This window comes from Acipenser ruthenus, chromosome 27 (assembly GCF_902713425.1).
Source record: "Acipenser ruthenus chromosome 27, fAciRut3.2 maternal haplotype, whole genome shotgun sequence".
Lineage (NCBI taxonomy): Eukaryota > Metazoa > Chordata > Actinopteri > Acipenseriformes > Acipenseridae > Acipenser > Acipenser ruthenus.
The window spans coordinates 18,702,981-18,719,930 of NC_081215.1; the positions used below are offsets into that span (position 1 = coordinate 18,702,981).

The 16,950-nt window shown below is 37.7% G+C and overlaps 1 protein-coding gene across 4 annotated transcripts in view; it reads right to left on the minus strand.

The window, feature by feature from the left end:
• The window catches only part of LOC117432401 (tumor protein p53-inducible protein 11-like), a 57,198-nt gene that overhangs the window by 29,384 nt on the left and 10,864 nt on the right, over positions 1-16,950 (minus strand). For 3 of the 4 annotated variants that reach the window (XM_059001976.1, XM_034054287.3, XM_059001978.1), the window contains one exon: positions 8,562-8,597. The exons of the other annotated variant lie outside the window; for it this stretch is intronic. The gene's annotated coding sequence lies outside the window, so the exon portion shown is untranslated. The remainder of the gene's footprint in view (positions 1-8,561; positions 8,598-16,950) is intronic. 4 annotated transcript variants of the gene reach the window in all.

Sequence of the window (16,950 nt, forward strand, 5' to 3'; positions counted from 1 at the left end):
CTCCAGTGGGGTAATGAAGTCTGACCGGGGTGGGGGTCATGTTTTAATCTGTTACTTGGCAATGGCAACGCATCTTTATAAGGCTGTCAGATCTTCAGTAAATTACTGTGTACACTGGCTATTAACCAGTCCTGAAGTTCTTCCTGCCACTTTTAAGACACTTTTAAGTGCATCCCGATTTAAATGAGAGGTAATGCAAGTTGTTTTAACACTGCATTTTCCTGCCAGACTCCTGCTGTGAAAGTGCTTGGAGCTTGAGTGTTCACTCTAGCAGTGTGGACCACGTTCACACTGAGAAAGGCAGTAAGTTGATTGAACAGGACCATTTTTATTTTGATTGTTTTAAAAAGTTTAAAAAGTCCCCTGCAGTCGATATTTGCTGTGAAATCAACGGAAACGCACATATAACTGTGTCTAAATGACAAATTCGGGTCATACAATATACTGTGCTATGGAAACCTTACAATTGACATTTCTTTCCAGGCTAAATTAGGTTTAATTTCTGGATTTGATAACCAGGGTAACAAAGTACAGGAAGTAAAACGGCCGTATAATTTAAGTTTCCTCTCCACCCCCTGCTAAGCCTTTCTAATTACTACAGTGCCTTTTATGAAACATAAGGATTGTCACACAAACCTAGATTCAGCACCTTTTGAGAATGTGTGCTAAGCAATGTCCAAACTAATTGGAAGAGCAATTATCAAGACACCATTAAAACATGTGACACACGGAGCACATGCTTGTTTAGTGGTATCTCCATTCATTCATTCATTCGCTCGCTGCCATGTCTAATTTATTCCTGTGGCCAGAGAGATATGCCGGCTAGCATATTAAAATATGGCCCCGAAAATCTGAGCGCGTGTCAGTTGCTTGGCAACCCTGGTGCTCTTTCCAAATTTTATCAAGGTGATGGAGGTGTAAAGGAGAGCAGTGTTGACATTTTGTGAGCATGACCATAAACAGTCTCATCTTCGGCTCTTCAACACTTGGTGCCTTGGTAAACTTTAATAAGGACTACAGTCTGACTTCTGATGTGAATAGGTGTCCTGCACTCACTTGAGCATGTGTATTATCAGCTCTTATCGGGTCTCCTTTAGCCCTTTAAGGTACACCAGGAATTGATCAAATGCTTAAATGGTTTATTCTTAAAATACATTTGAGAGTGACTCGAGTATTACACGGAAACTGACAATTTGGATGACCAGATCTAACCTGTGAGGAAATTTTAAACCCTGTTGCGTGCTCCTAATTGCAAAAATAATCAAGTTATTTTATTTGTGGGACATGTATGAGTCTTGTACCTTAAAGGGTTAATGGTGGTGCACCATAATCAGATATAATACACTGCATCATTTTTCTTATAGAAAGTCACTATTAAATAAAACTAAGGGTGCGTCCTTTGTGATGTCACGGAACTCCTTGGTGGTTTTTTACTATCAGATTATGTACAGCAGCTTGTACTTTACTCTCTATATTTACTATAAGTGTGTAATAGGCATTTAAACACAAACAATACATACACAGACAGCTGTAAATGTTTTACATGCTACTGACAGAATTATGATAAAGTTTGATTTCTATAGCTACAGATTTCTACAGTGTAACAGATTTCCAGAGTGAAAAACTGGGACATTTCTTTTTTTCTTCAATTGAAGCTGTAGCAACTCTTCATTTTAACTGCTCTTCAGCAGTTAAAATATGCATATAAGTCACATAATTTAAAAAATTATGAAAATGGCTGTTTTAATCTAAACACAATAGGGACTAATTTAAAAGCCTCACTTGGCTTGGTAGGCTACTTTCATCCTTGTTGCTGTAATTTTATCTGTTCATTTCCAGATAATTTCGTACGTATGTCCTATGAATCTCATTTATATATATATATATATATATATAGAATAGTCATGCTTACTCCTGATGTATTATCATTTTCTTCTGATTTGCACCTGTTTTCTTGCGTCTGCCTGTCACTGGTATAGCTGCCACTATGCCTTTGTTTGTATGTGAAAAATAATTAGTTGCAGCTGTTTTAAGGTCATATTTATATATGTATTTATTCCAAAAAGGTGCAATTTGTATTGGGTGTCCTCGGCTCACTGTGCACCAGCGATCCCTGTAGTCTGGCCGGGCGCCTGCGGGCTTGCCTGTAAGATGCCCAGAGCTGCGTCGTCCTCTGACGCTGTAGCTCTGAGGTGGCTGCATGGTGAGTCTGCAGTGTGAAAAGAAGCGGTCGGCTGACGGCACACACTTCAGAGGGCAGCATGTGCTCATCTTCGCCCCTCCAGAGTCAGTGCAGGGGTGGTAGTGGTGAGCTGAGCCTAAAAAATAATTGGATATGCCAAATTGGGAGAAAATAATAAAATAATTGACGATTACAGAATTTTTTAAAAAAAAGAAACTAATATAATTTCGTCATTCTGGGAATTTGTTTTCTTTATTTTCTTTTGGCCGGAGCCATAGTTGCATCAGCCTCAGACTCTGCAGAAGTCATATATCCTTCACCAGTTCATCACCCTTGTTGAATCAAATGGCGAAATAACTATAATGTACTGTGTCCTCTACTGCCCAGAGATCATCATTGTCAGTAACAGCCTCAGAACGAAATAAAAAACGAATTGTATTCATATTAGTTTGTGACATGTCACCCAAGTCATTAGGTGTTGATGGCTTGCTGTCACTTGGGAAATCAATTAATCATATTAACTGTGTCTGCTGTCAGTTACTTAGATGACAGCCAGCATACAGTAAGATTGACATTTATGTTATCTGGAGCAGTATCATTATCTGGGATCAAAGTGAGTATTTATTCAATACAGATTGACATTTCTATCCTGCTGTAGAATACAGTATCGACTCTAGTGTACAAGCTGGGATACCCTACAAATAATCGACAATGGTGTTGCCTGGGAATAAGGGGTCTGTCTTATTTATGGCACCGAATGTCAAAACAGTCAATCAAGAAAGTGTAGATAAGCACAGGTTTTGACTAATCTGGTATTACAAGGGAGAAAGTTAATGGATTTTTTCACATTGGAATATTCATATGAATATTCATACATTCTTTCCTATTGTAGTATATTTCAATAGAGAATTATGTCCAGAGAATCTCACCACATTGGCTTGCAAAATCAAACACATTATACATTATTGCAGCGGTCCTGTGGGGGATAGCTGAAATTATGCAATTAATTTAGCTTTAACTAATTTCAGGGGGTAATTGGCTGCGCCTGTTGCCATCTCTCAGGCATTTGTTTACGGCCATTTACAGCAGTTCACAGAGCTCTGTGTTTGGCTGGGGGTGTTGAATTGAATCCTGGGGTTAGTTTGGTGTCGTTCACTCACAAGCAGACATGGGCTGGCTTGGACTTGAAAACAACAGTACAGGTTGCGCTCAGCCAGGAAGCCTGCTTAGGAAGAGCAGGGAACCAGGCCTTTGCTCCTGTTGTTTCTACAAGGTCCTGTAGTAAAAATGCTTGGGATGAGAGTCACTGAAGCTGACCTAGAAAAGGCCACATATGGCCTCCTGTTTGTAATGCTACATTATAATTTTAGATGATTTCTGATGAGAACTCTGCAGGTTCCCATATATTTCTGTCATACTCGTTCAATCATGTTTTCCCAATCATTCTAAAAGTGCATGGTAATATGTACATAGCTTAGCCTATTTTGAGCTGACTGACCCTGCCAACCCCTTGCCTGAGTAGAAAAGAAAAAGAAAACATATTTTTCATATTTTTGTTTACAAACAGAAAGTGCTGCCCAAAGGTTATTGGCTTGTTCATTTGAAAATAAATCCCTTTTCTTCGGGGAAAATGATGTTCCTTACTGACTTCTGCTTTCATCTGTATTTTCAGATATTGTCTGAGAAAGCAACACAGGCAGGCATGTCGGCAGGCAGGAGCAGCCTCTGGGAATCTGATTTAGGGTGTGTATTTTTTCATTAAATGAAATGAGAAAAGTATTTGGCTTCATTCCTCTGGCTTATATCAGTTTGTCTATCTGAGGCAATCCATCATCCACTTGGCTGAGGGAGTTTCCTTTTAGCATCCCTGTAATAATTTGCCTCCTGACCGCTATCGGTTTAGACCTTGCCTCTTCCATTTTGCAATCCTCTTTTAAATGTTCTTTACATTTTGGGCCCTTTTATTCCAAAGATTCTTGGTCCCATCATTATTATTTGTCAAACTAACTTGACCACAGAGCTACTGAACAATTTAAATTGAATTTGGTTAACATGCATATTATAGTATGCTCTTCTTTATGAATATCTGATTTGGGAATCAGATATTTGGGAATATCTGATGTTGCAGCTTAAACTGCAATCATGGCTGCCTGTAAATACTTGAAGTAATGTCTTAAATAATATATATATATATATATATATATATATATCAATATCTCTCCTTTGTAATGCTAGGTTTAATTGTGTTCCTTTTTTTTTACTACAATAGAGTAAAAGGTAACACTAAAATGTATTATTCAATATAGAATACCAGAATTTTGAAAGAATATTCAAACCAACCAAATGCTTTGTTGGTACTGTTTTAATTGTAGCTCACACATTTTAAAAAATATGCTGAAGACAATGAGTTCTGTTTGGACTTTATTACCGTCCAGGAGGTCATGGAACTACACTCCACGTTGGCTCTAGAAGCTCTAGTTTACCTCACAACGCAGTCTCTATGTTGGAGCCACAGAGGCACCAGTTTCATGACTCCAACAATCAATTAAACCTTGACCCAACACGGGGAAAACCAAAAGGACAGGAAATGGCAACCTGTCATTGAACAAGGACATTGGATTCTCCACGCAAACCTCCACACCCAAAACTATTGTGGGTTACTCTATATTTCACTTTACTGTGTTCATGAAGTGCTCTCCCTATTGCTCAACAGATGGTCATAAATGACCTTAAAACACACTATTTTTCTGTGCCAGTTATTTCCTTCATCTCTAGTTCTTAAGCTACCTTGTGACCGTGATAAATATACTGGGGCAGGTGCCGAGAGACTGGCAGTGATGTATTGTACCATAATGAGAACAGTTTTAAATTCAGTGATGAGACCTGGACCCTGTAACCACGGTAACACCTCTGTTACTGAGCATTCCCAAAAGTCAATGCTGCAAACAATACGGGCGGGTGGGGGGGGGGGGAATAGTAAATGGTCCTGAATGCAAACCATTAACCTTTTATTTATGTAACCAGGAAGACCTTTTGCAACTGTTTAAAAATTAGGTCTTGGCTATACGCCAAGCCAGCAAGCACAGAAGCACATTGGATGTTGTGATTAATTGTGATAGATGCTCCTGATAAATTAGTACCTCTTTTTAATGCCCTGTTATTGGGTTGTTTTGCTTCCACTTGGGTTCTTTCAGTAAAGCAGTGTACTAGGGATTGGGGTGGAGATCTTGTCCATCACAGGGTTTAGTGTACATTAATAGTGGGGCTAGAATAATCTCAGAGAGACATGCCTGTGCACACCCCCATCTCTCTATATAAAGAACAGCTCAAATAAAGGCATTCCAGCCTCCTATGTGATTGGGAATATGCCTTACTAGATCAATCTTATGTCTCAATTTCCCAGGCTTGGGCTGGAAAGGTGACCGGTTTGGAACCCCTGAGAGCCTCCACACACTCACTGCGTTCCTGCAGCTCCAATCGCATCCCCTCACTACAGGGGGCACTTCAAGCCTGGAAGAACTCCCACAATAGAAAACACCAAAAAATCATAACTGTTCCCTTTACAAGCCTCCATTACAAGAGCGCCAATCATTTATTTCCAATGAAATACAGTATGCTTTATTCCCTGGGAATGGATAGGTCAGAGACCTCTGACAGCGTGTCTACAATTTATGAACCATAGGTTGTTTGGAAGCGAGCCAAAACACCTTCAATCTGATAGAGAGCTGTAATCCACTCCAATTGACTGCATAAAGGCCTTAATTGGCTGTGTGAGTTCATATGAATGTTGTTTATGAAAGAAATGAACACAGAAGTGCTTAATTTGCTAGCTTTGGAGCACAGAGCTTTCAACATCGAGTTTGCTAAATGTGAGGGCAGCTTACTCCTGCACAGAGTTTAATGGATACAAAAATGCAGTAAACTGGCTGGTTGTACTGATATTCCTGAATACAAAATTGCATTAGACTCTCACAAACTGAAATAACTGAAGTTCAGTTCTTGTCTTAGGCCTCTTCTAAGCCACTTCAGATGCTTACTTCTGTTTATATGTGCAACGTGAAATTGTAACAATGAATAAAGTTGTGCAAAAAGTTATGGAAACTCAAGTCAAGACAATGTAATAGGACTACATTCCTTGTATTTTTGATTTCCAGTACTGCATTAGTTTAATAATTTCCCCAAAATTACAACCAGAAAGCTTCCTTATGAGAATTAGACCTGAATTAAATCAAAATTGCAGTCCCACTATAACCATAGTCCAATAACATGTTTGTATACAGTAACATAAAGGATCCTGCATCCTTTTGATTTCAAGACATGTTGTTTTACGGAGTTACAAAAACAAATGAACACCTTGGCAGTGCTTAAGAGACCTTGAATTATATTTCCTAATTAACTGGTTCAAGTTTGTATCCTTTTAATATATATATATATATATAGAAGTTTTAATAGCATACCTAACTTTAAGCTTGTCTTCGATTTTTGTGCTGCTGCTGCTGCCCTTAACGTCTCTGTAGGGTATTACCCAGCCCATAAATAAAATATAATTATTGAATGCATGCACATCTCCAGACTGAATTCTCCTCTTATGTTTGCTGGCTCTCCCACGTTGACTCCTCTGTATTGATTTGTCTGGCTCTAAAAGTCAGCTACCAAGTTCCTCCTTGAACACAAAATATATTAGTTGTGTTTTCCAGACATGTGCCTGACACAAATCCTGCTTTAAAACCCAGTGGAGGCAAGAACAGCACTGTTTCACACACCAGTTAACGATTTTAAAATAGCTTCAACTGGTTATCCATTAACTTTTAATGTTGTATGCCTCGAACTCGCTTTCAGAGGAATTCACTATGTCTGTCCAGTGTCGATACATCCTACCAGACGGTCATGTGATACTGGGAGTAGGTGGAGCCAAGAGTTGAAATAAAGGCCAGCCTCACTTGGCTTTATGAAATGAGGAGTAACACTTGTGGCACAGCAGATACATTTAGCTGAAAGCTACAGAAAACTGCTCAAAACTATAAGACATGGGACAGGAAAAGTTTACTTTTGAAACATATAGAATAAGCAACAATCACTAATTCCACATTAATTCATATGCACTGATACACAAGGCAGTGAACAGAAGACAGTGGCCAATTTGTTAAGAATGATTAAAAAAATAAAGTTGCTATGTTATGAATCAATGTTATACAAGGCATCTGAACACCATGTCATGCAAATAATGGTGCTGCCTAGAACAGTTATCCGTTAATGTTTATCAAACTTTGAAAGGTGGCTGTTGAATCATCTCAGACTGCAACCATGAAATCAAGGACCACTGCATCTTTAAGGAATCTGTCTCCTCGCTGTTAGACGCACCTGGTGACTTAAGAAGGAAGACAACGGCTTCAAAAGAATCAGGACACCTTCAGTAAGGAGTCAATCAACACACAGGAACGCAAGCATGGAATGCAAGCCAGAATAGAGCTCAAGATGGATATTTATTAGAATCATAGAAGTGATCAAACTCTTCAGGCGTTGCATCATGGGAGTACTGTTTTTATTCCTTAGGCTGCACTGGTTGTAACTACAAAAACAATAACAACAAATTCCTACTTTTAAAGCTCTTTCTGTGTCAAGATGTCTCAAAACACTATTTAAAAACACAGGCCCAAACAGTCAAACTACAAAATAAAAATTACAATAAAAAAATAATAAACACTGAAACATTAAAATAAGTCTCTGTGTTCATGTTGAAGTATTTAACAGAATTCGAGTCCCTGAAACATGAGTTTTGTAGCATAGTAAGAAAAAGCACCCGCTTCCTGGGGTCTGTGCTCTTCCAAAAAAACAAGATCTTGAAACTGCAGGACACTACTAGGGATATTTGAAATGAGCAGCTCTGTATCATAAACAGGAAAAAGAACAAACACACCAGCAAGTAGCAACAGGGGAAAAGAAATAGCTCATATATTTTTAAACTTACATCACTGTCAGGGTAGCCTCACATGTGTATATATGAGTGTAGAGAAGAGACGATTACTGTACTGTACATTAGTGCTAGGCAAGGACATTAACCTCTCTAATTATTGGACTATGCTTTGCAATGTATGAATTTATGGATTTAGAGAGAATACAGGGGAGAGGAAAGGACATGGGATCATAATAACTGTCTGTGAGGGAGCTGTTAATTCCAACCCTCACTAAAATCCACGAGAGCTAACATTGCCATTTCATCGTAGTGTGTTTAACATTGCACTGTTTAAAAAGGACTGAATGGTGTTACAAGGACTGGAACAAAACATTAACTGTACTAACTGCTTGTACTTTGAATTTGTAATTGTACATTTAAACCCTATGTTATGTATTGCAAAAGTATGGAAATCAGTGTACTTACTGGCAGGAAGGGGTATTAGTGTTGTTGACGAGAGACCTGTGACAGAAAAATAAAGATGTGAAAAGCAAAGGAAAGAATCTGTAAACATGGCAAAATGCTCATATTATTTCAATGAAATGATGCAGACTTTTGTTGGAAGAATATTGCAGGAGGGGTGGTGTTTTAAAATAGAAAATACACAGTAAAAAGAAAATAACGTACCCAGTGATATAGGAAAATACCTATGTTAGAAATATCAGTAAAATCAGAACGAAAAGAAATGAAAATCTAATGGCCATTCTAATGTACTTTATTTGCTTTTATGTAAAGTATGCAAATTAAATGTATTATATAATATTTTGAAATAATTACTCCCTTCTCACTTGGATGAGCTTAGAGGGTGGAGCTGATGATAGTCAGCGTATATAAGCTCATTTAGGCAGTAGTGGGGTGGGTTTTGGTTACTGTGGTTTGATAGCCTGGAGAAGTAGCAGCAACAGCAACAGCAGACAGGAGCTCAGTAACTGTTTTGATGTCTGGAGAGGCTAGAGGCAAGCTAATCCTCTGTTAAATCTGATCTTAACCCTGTATTTGGCCTGATTATTAATTAACTATTTGAAGAGCCCTGTTTATTTTTCCATGTTTATCCTTGTTTTGTTTTGTTTTGTTGTTGTTTTGATAATAAATGTTTAAATGTTGCACCTTCCATCTCGGACTTCTTGCCTTGCTTTCTGCTCACCATTACTGTAACTGTTCAGCAACCTCACACTGTCTAACTTGCCTAGGGGGAAACCAAGACAGTGCCTGGCATTGTAAGGTTGCAAATAATGACAAGTGAGTGGGCCTCACTGGCAATAATGCATTCAGCTTTTTAATAATAAGTCAGTTTCAAGAAGAATTGGCCATTGTGTTGAAACATTCCAAGTACATATTCCACTCGAAATCTGCAGATGCCAGCTGCATAACAACCTCAAAGAGTTTAACTGAATTCTGTATGTTCGGTGATTATAGCAAATGATGAATTACCAGCCACAAATGACACCACTAAACTGCTGAGCTCACAACACAAAACCTTTGTCAAATTGACTTAGGGGTGGATTTGATCAACCTAGTGTTATATAGTGTGAGTTCAGGGAGACAAATTACACAGCAACGATTTATTAAGGGGAAAATCAAAATCAAAACTGATGATGGGTTCTTTATTTGCTAATTACAGACACACTCTCTTAACACTGACTACTGGCAGGGTCTTATTTATAACTGAACTACCCCAGTACTAAAGGTTCCTACCTTATTAATTATACAAGACAAAACTATGTCCCACCAGGATAAATCCCCAGCTGGACTTTTAGAGCAATTTACAGCACTAGGGAGTGGGGAATCAGCCTGGACTGCATTAACCACATATCAGTAGTTATCCCAGGATTACCCCTACACATAAGTAGTTGATGCAACCCAGGGGGAATGCTAACTGTCTTGTTCCAGGTTATTAGAGTTTCACTGTAGTCTTAGCTACTCATTGCTCTCTCGATTCACTTATTTGATCTCATATTCCACTGCTGTGCCAAGCAACACCCAATCAAGCTTGTAAAAAAAGATAATCTTTACACAATAGTACAAACCATATGACTATCCTCAATAATTAATAATAGAAACAGCCTGCCGCAATATTTACTGGTATAGTTGCTACAAATTGGGGTTTGTTACAAACCGACTCAATTCAGTTGCTTTGGTTTAAAACAATTAATCCATTTGCTTGCTGTTACCGGTGCAAAATGTGTTTCTTGGTTAGTTTCCGAGTTTTGAGTTTATATGTGTTTATAGTTTGCTAAAGAACTTGGTTGTTATTTGATTGATTGGTGGACTGGCTGTTTACACATTCATGCAATCCTTCTTGGCATCATCTTCCTTCAGTCTGTCAAAAAAATAACATGTTTTATTACGTTTAACTGTTTTACCAAGTTCTGCCTGGATTTTGTTGTCTGACCAAATTTCTTTCACTGTCCATATGGTTCCCCTGAACAATGTCTGATTGAACTTTATATTTAAAATGTTTGCAGCTACAAATAGTTCCCCTGCTGTTCAATAAAGTCAAGCAAGTCAACCAAACGCAGTTCATTTTCCAGAAAAGCATTATATAATATGCAAGTTGTTGCTATGGCAACGATTGTTTCTACTGTATGGTAATACATTTTATAAACACAGCAGTTTATTTTTCTTTAAGCGATTTTCAAGTAACACAAAAATAGACACCATCAATTTTAACGACAAAAAAAGTACTCCTGGGTTACGTAGTGTACTGTTCAACGCAATCAGCAACCATGTACAGTAACTTAGCGATTAAACGGCCACAGCAAAATTGAAAATTAACGGCATACAATAAAAAAAGGTTAATTTTGATAAAAAGGTCATTTTTGTAGGGTTACACCAGAAAACAATAGCAATTATTTTTTGCTCACTAAAATATGGAAAGTTGCTTGGAAATGAATGCACGAAGGATGGGGAAAAAAAAAGGTTAAAGCGTCTTGGATGTCTAAGCACAAGCTCCAGTGCTATGTTTAGTTAGATAGCTTGCCTCTTGGGCCAGTCTTAATGAGACTCATTTGGATTTGCTGTGACAGCTTCTCCCTCCCAATGAAAGCAAAACAAGTCAACAAAATCTTATAGGTCAATTACTATGGAAACCGTGCATAAAGAACATTATTAATTATATTATATAAAACCACCTATTCTAGTGGGAAAAGATGAATAAAGCATAGAAGACATTGAGTATATCGCTAGCTGAAACGGCAACCACAAGTTTCTTTAGTATTATTAAATATACCACCATTTCATAGATGTGTTTCTTCAGGTAAAAAACTTGTCTTTATAAATGTCCTTTTATATTTTAGAATATGTACAGTAGATAGTACTGTCAAAAGTGAGAAATCAACATTATCTTAACCTGGCAAATACAAAAAAGTTTCTGTGGCCCAAAAAGGCTGTCAGTATCAGAATGCAATATAAAGAGTGTGTGTAGATATAGTTTAAACGACGATATTGCAAAGAGTTTAAACCTTCATAAAAACTGACCAAAAGCACACAATAACTAAAGATTATAAAATAACATAGACTGCATGCAAGAGAAATTAAAAAAAGGTTGCTAAACAAACAGGAGTGTGGCAGAGCAGGGCTCTGCCCTTAGAAATACTGGCAGGGAAGGAGTTAAATTCTCCTCCCTGCCCAGATTGATTGCTTCAGGTGGGAGCAATCAGTCAATTAATCATTCAATTAAGGACCCAGCCACCTGGCATAAAAGGAGGCCTCAGCCTCCCATTTGGAGGAGAGAGTTCTAGAAAGAGGAAGCAAGTGGGTTTTCTGTGTTTTCTGTTTTTGAATCCAGTGAAGGCAACGCCCAGCCTGGAAACCTTATTTTGTAAGTTTCGTTTTGTGTTTATTTTGTGCCTTAAAAACCTTTTTGTTTGGCCCTCGTGCCGATTTATTTGGAATTTTTGTATATTAAAAACTTTATTTTTGAACTTTAAAACTGTCTCCGAGTCTCAAACCTCGGTCATCCTTGTCACAAGGAGAAAAACAAAAATTGAATTAACAAGGTTTGGGTGTTTGATGAGAAAATCACTAAAAACAAAATGGAAACCACCAGGCACCGTAATAAAATATATTATAAGTAATGTAGCATTCTTGCCCTAACCTTTGCCTTAAACATAACCTAATCATTACAAGCTTACTAGAAAACTGAGAACATTACAGATAATTATCTGACTTACTGTAGTTCATGTTAATTTAATCTCAGTTAATATAAATCAAACATGATTATGCTCCATGATAAGCATTACAAATCATGAATGGTTTTAGAAGACTACATTTAGGACAAATAGTAAAATACCCTGAGCACACATGTTGAGTTTAAACGTCTGTAGTACAAAACCCCGACCTATTTGGTCATTTTGTTTCTTAAGACTGGCATTATGTCAGCTGACTGCAACTCACTGTCTGAAAATGTCACTATGCCTTTCATTGAGAATCAGTTTTGCACTGCTCATACACTATTTCTGTTCACTTTAGATTTGAACAGCACTTCACTGCAAAGGACAGAGCACTTGAATGCCTGCCCCTTTCAATTGAAACAAAATCAAAAAGACAGCAGTGCTGGTACATCCGTCTGCTTATTGCTGTATGGTTTAATCTCCACTGTCCAGGGATTCGAGAAATAACATGCCAATTGGACAGGTAGGCCGGGCCGGATTAACACATAGGCAAACTAGGCAGCTGCCTAGGGGCCAAAGTCATGGGGGGGGGCCAAAAGATACGGAATTGCCAAACTCGAAGAACTTCACTCACTGACATTTCAACCGAGTTAGTGTATCCCACTTTTGTTCACACAAAATAAAACTGGTGACCTGGAACTTACTCTCACTCACTTTCGCACAGCGACACAAGTAAATTCCAGGTAGTCACTTTGATTTTTCTTGAATACAGCAAACAATGTTCCTTTCGGGGGCAGCAAAGTATAAACACAAGCAACGGGAAGAAGAATGCAAGCGGCAAAGGGGGGCATTAGAAATATTCTTACAATTGCTATGCTTTTACTGGATAGCCTAGATGGAATTTATGCAGTAATGGGTGACTGGCACAAAATTGCGCTCTTGTCTACACCTAGCGGAGAGCCACATTTTCCTATCTACAGACATTCTGACCATCAAGCCTGCTGTTAGAAACAGCACCAGCTTCAGACCAACGAAGCAAATGATCCAGTTTGCAAATGTATGCATGTATGACCATAAGAAAGTAAATAAGACCTAAAGAAATGCAAGTACACAAAAGTAGCCTATTTTATAATGTATTTTATTGTTTCTGATTTTTTTATTTATTTTTATTTTTTTTAAATGTCAGCAAATGTCAACGAAAAGGGCTACTGTAAATCTGTATGTCAGTAAAAACAACATTACAAGGTTGGCAACCTTGATTTGGCTACATGACAATGTACAGGTTTGTTTGTTTGTTTGTTTATTTATTTATTTATTTATTTATTTAATATGCATTATTGTGCGTTACAGGGGACCTACAGTTAGTGGACAACAGTTTGAGCGCCATCCTACATAAAAGTATCATGTTTTAACAATCAACATATGGTGTTCTTGTGCATATTACAATTGTTGTATTTTTACTCAGTAAATCGGGAAAGGCGATTATCAAGCCCTGCTATGGGATTTGACGCAGGCTTCAGGTTTTTCCGAATTTATTTTGAAATGTATTTAGCACACAACCTTCAACTAAACTGTTTCTGTCAGATTCGGTCAGTCGTTCAGTTCAGAGCAGTGCGTGAAACTTTCATCACAATTATAACTTGAATTCGGCATAATTGACAGTTTCTGATCAAAACCAAGCATAATAACTTAAAAAAAGAAAATGATACATTTTGCAAATTGGTTGCTATTTGTTGTTATTCATATAAGACGGTGGTTGTAGCCCAGAAGTGTTTGCCTAAGGTAAGGAAAAGTGCAGAAAAATTACTACTGTTTAACTCTGGTTGATTCCCTGGAATACAGGAAGGTTAAACAACTTGTTAGTGAAGCAGTCTTCAGTATATACATGTGACAGAGAAATAATAAATCTTGATTATAAATCTCCCTCACGACCTGTGAGGGCGCTGTGTAAAGGGAACGGAGTGCCCCGGACTGGATGGCCTGACAATTAATTCCCAGGGATGGAAGGGGCGGAGCTACGTTACACCAAGTCATCGTCCCGGAAGGGAAGCAATGTGGTAACCTTGGATTGGAGGAGAAACGGTTGCACTCGCTAACCAAGGGGACGTGACTGATGGTACATAAGGGGAGTGTTTTGTTTGTTTTGTCATGTCTAAAAATCTACTTGTTTGTTATTATTAGATGGCTAACACGATCCGGAGCTGTCGCTACAGGCCAGCACTAAACCCGGACAACACTGCACCATTGTACATGAATAAATTGTATTTAACCACGAGCACTATAGCACTCACTCTGGACATGTGAACGTGTGTGTCTTTGTGTGTTCTACTGTGTTTATTCATTTCAAACTGTGCATTATTATATCAGGACTGCAACCCGTTGTTTTGGAACAGTGCAATGCACAGTGCTGTGTATTGCCTGGGATTATTCTTTGTGGTGGCCAGACCAGGATTTACAAAATAAAACCTGTTTGGATCGTCTTCTGTTTCCTAATCACATCACCACTACACCTGCGCACCACAAACCACATTGCCACAGTACAATTGAAAAAAAAAAAAAACGATCAAAACGCAATACGTATAGGTTAACCATGCCATTTAGTTCCTGAATAAACTCATTAAATGACACAATATTGATCAAACTAAAGTGTGCAGGCTCTGGTACCTCCAAGCAATAGGGACTTATTAGCCCTGTATATAACACACTATAACAGCATGGCAAAGCATCACTCAGCTTTTTCATAGAGAATAATTAATGTATATTTTATTTAACAGTAAATAGAAACTAAACAAAGTTGTATTTGAATACTGTGTTAATTTACTGTGTTTCCATTTTTTAAAACTATTTACAGGTGTTATGCAATGTCTTTGGAGCTTTGGACATGGGTTGAAAAAGCAACCAGTCAATGTGTCTCCTGAAACATCTTACAGTCTCTGCTGAAGTGAACGTCCTGTTACAGCGGATCACAATGTGTGCTTGCTCATGTTATGTCTATACATTGTGTCAGATAACCAGGACTTCATGGGATACAGAACATCTTTCAATGTAGAATCTGCACATGTATTTGGCAGGAATAGTATTAACCCTATCCCTGGCAAACTGGAAGAACAGCAATATAACAGCCCTGTCAGAGTGCAATACATTATTCTGATACTTTCAATAACTTGTGTTACCAAGAATGTCAAAAGTATGCTTTATCAAAATTAGCGGTTCTCATATACTGTAAGTAAAATTGCAGTTGGAAGTATGTATGTTAAACTGAGTCCTGGTTTTTGTTCCAACTGTAAATTACTTAATTAGAACAATAATTGGTAATAATTGGTCCAATTAAGTAATTTAGGAAACAGTTGGAACAGAAACAAGGAGGGACACCGGCCCTCCAGACCCAGGATTGGACACCCCTGCTATATGGGAACAAATGGACACAAGGCCTTGACAGACTGCAATAATGTGATGTTGTTTCCTATGATTTGAAGAATTCAAGTTTAGTTGGCAAGTGCAGGCAAGATGGTGGCTTGCCTCGATACAACATTGTGGAAGAAGGTTTATACCCCTATTCTCCATTTCATAGTAGTAAAGACTTTCAAAAATACCAATACTAATGGCATTATAAAAAAAATTAAAATGAAAACAAATCACCCACAGAAATACAGGCCACGTTTACCACACCTACCGGTAGGTTTATGTTAATAAAAACTAAATATACACCTAAATATATAACTGTTGATCTCACATGTATCAGTTACAAATCATACAAAAGGGACCAGTGCTGCTAGATTAGTAGAACACATCCGATACATTCTATATGCAAGCCTACTTTTAAGGAATAGAATGGAAAGCTTTTTACATTCTTTAGACTCCATTGGTCTAATTCCTGTGCTGTTATCTTGATGTGTTTCTGACCAGAAAACTCTAGATAAATATAATTTAGTTTCATGAAGCAGTACTTTAGATTTATGTCAAAAACCAGCCTTTCAGGATCAGTATGCTGGGACGCATTAATAAGTAAATGTTCAGCAATACATTAAGCAACTGATAAACAAAAAGAGAAGTCTTTTGACTGGATCATCATGACCTATGACTTCAAACCACCAACCAAAAACCAATGTTGTTAAACCCAGTTTCATCACAATTGGTTGAGTTGTTCTTCATTTACTGTATATGTATAAATGTAAGTGTGACATACATAAATAGCTCAAGACAGATTGACAGTCATGTCCTGATATCCACAGATTCTCACATAACTAAATAATGTCCTCAACAAGTTTCATCACAATTATAAGTATGTACAAGTGCCTCCTTTTCACGGGGGAGAAGGATTTAAAAACAAATCCGTCTACAGAAATTGAAATGAAAAACATAACACAAAGGAACACATTTAAAAAGGTGTGTATTTTAGTAAAGCAAAACAACTACAACTTTCTAAATCTGTCATTGTCCAAATCAGGAATTGTCCAAATGCTTAAATCCTGTTTGGCACCAGACATATAATATAATCTTTAAGATCCCTATTCTCTTTCACAGTGTAGTATTGTTTGCTTGGTTTAAGCTTTCCACAAAACATCCTAAAGCATGGGAAAATGCAACAACACATTTCAATATAAAACTAAAAGAATCTATAATTAAATGTCTGCTTCCTGCCACTAAGACATTTCTGAATACCACTACTGCTGAGATCATTAAAACAAAGCCCACCTTCAGTT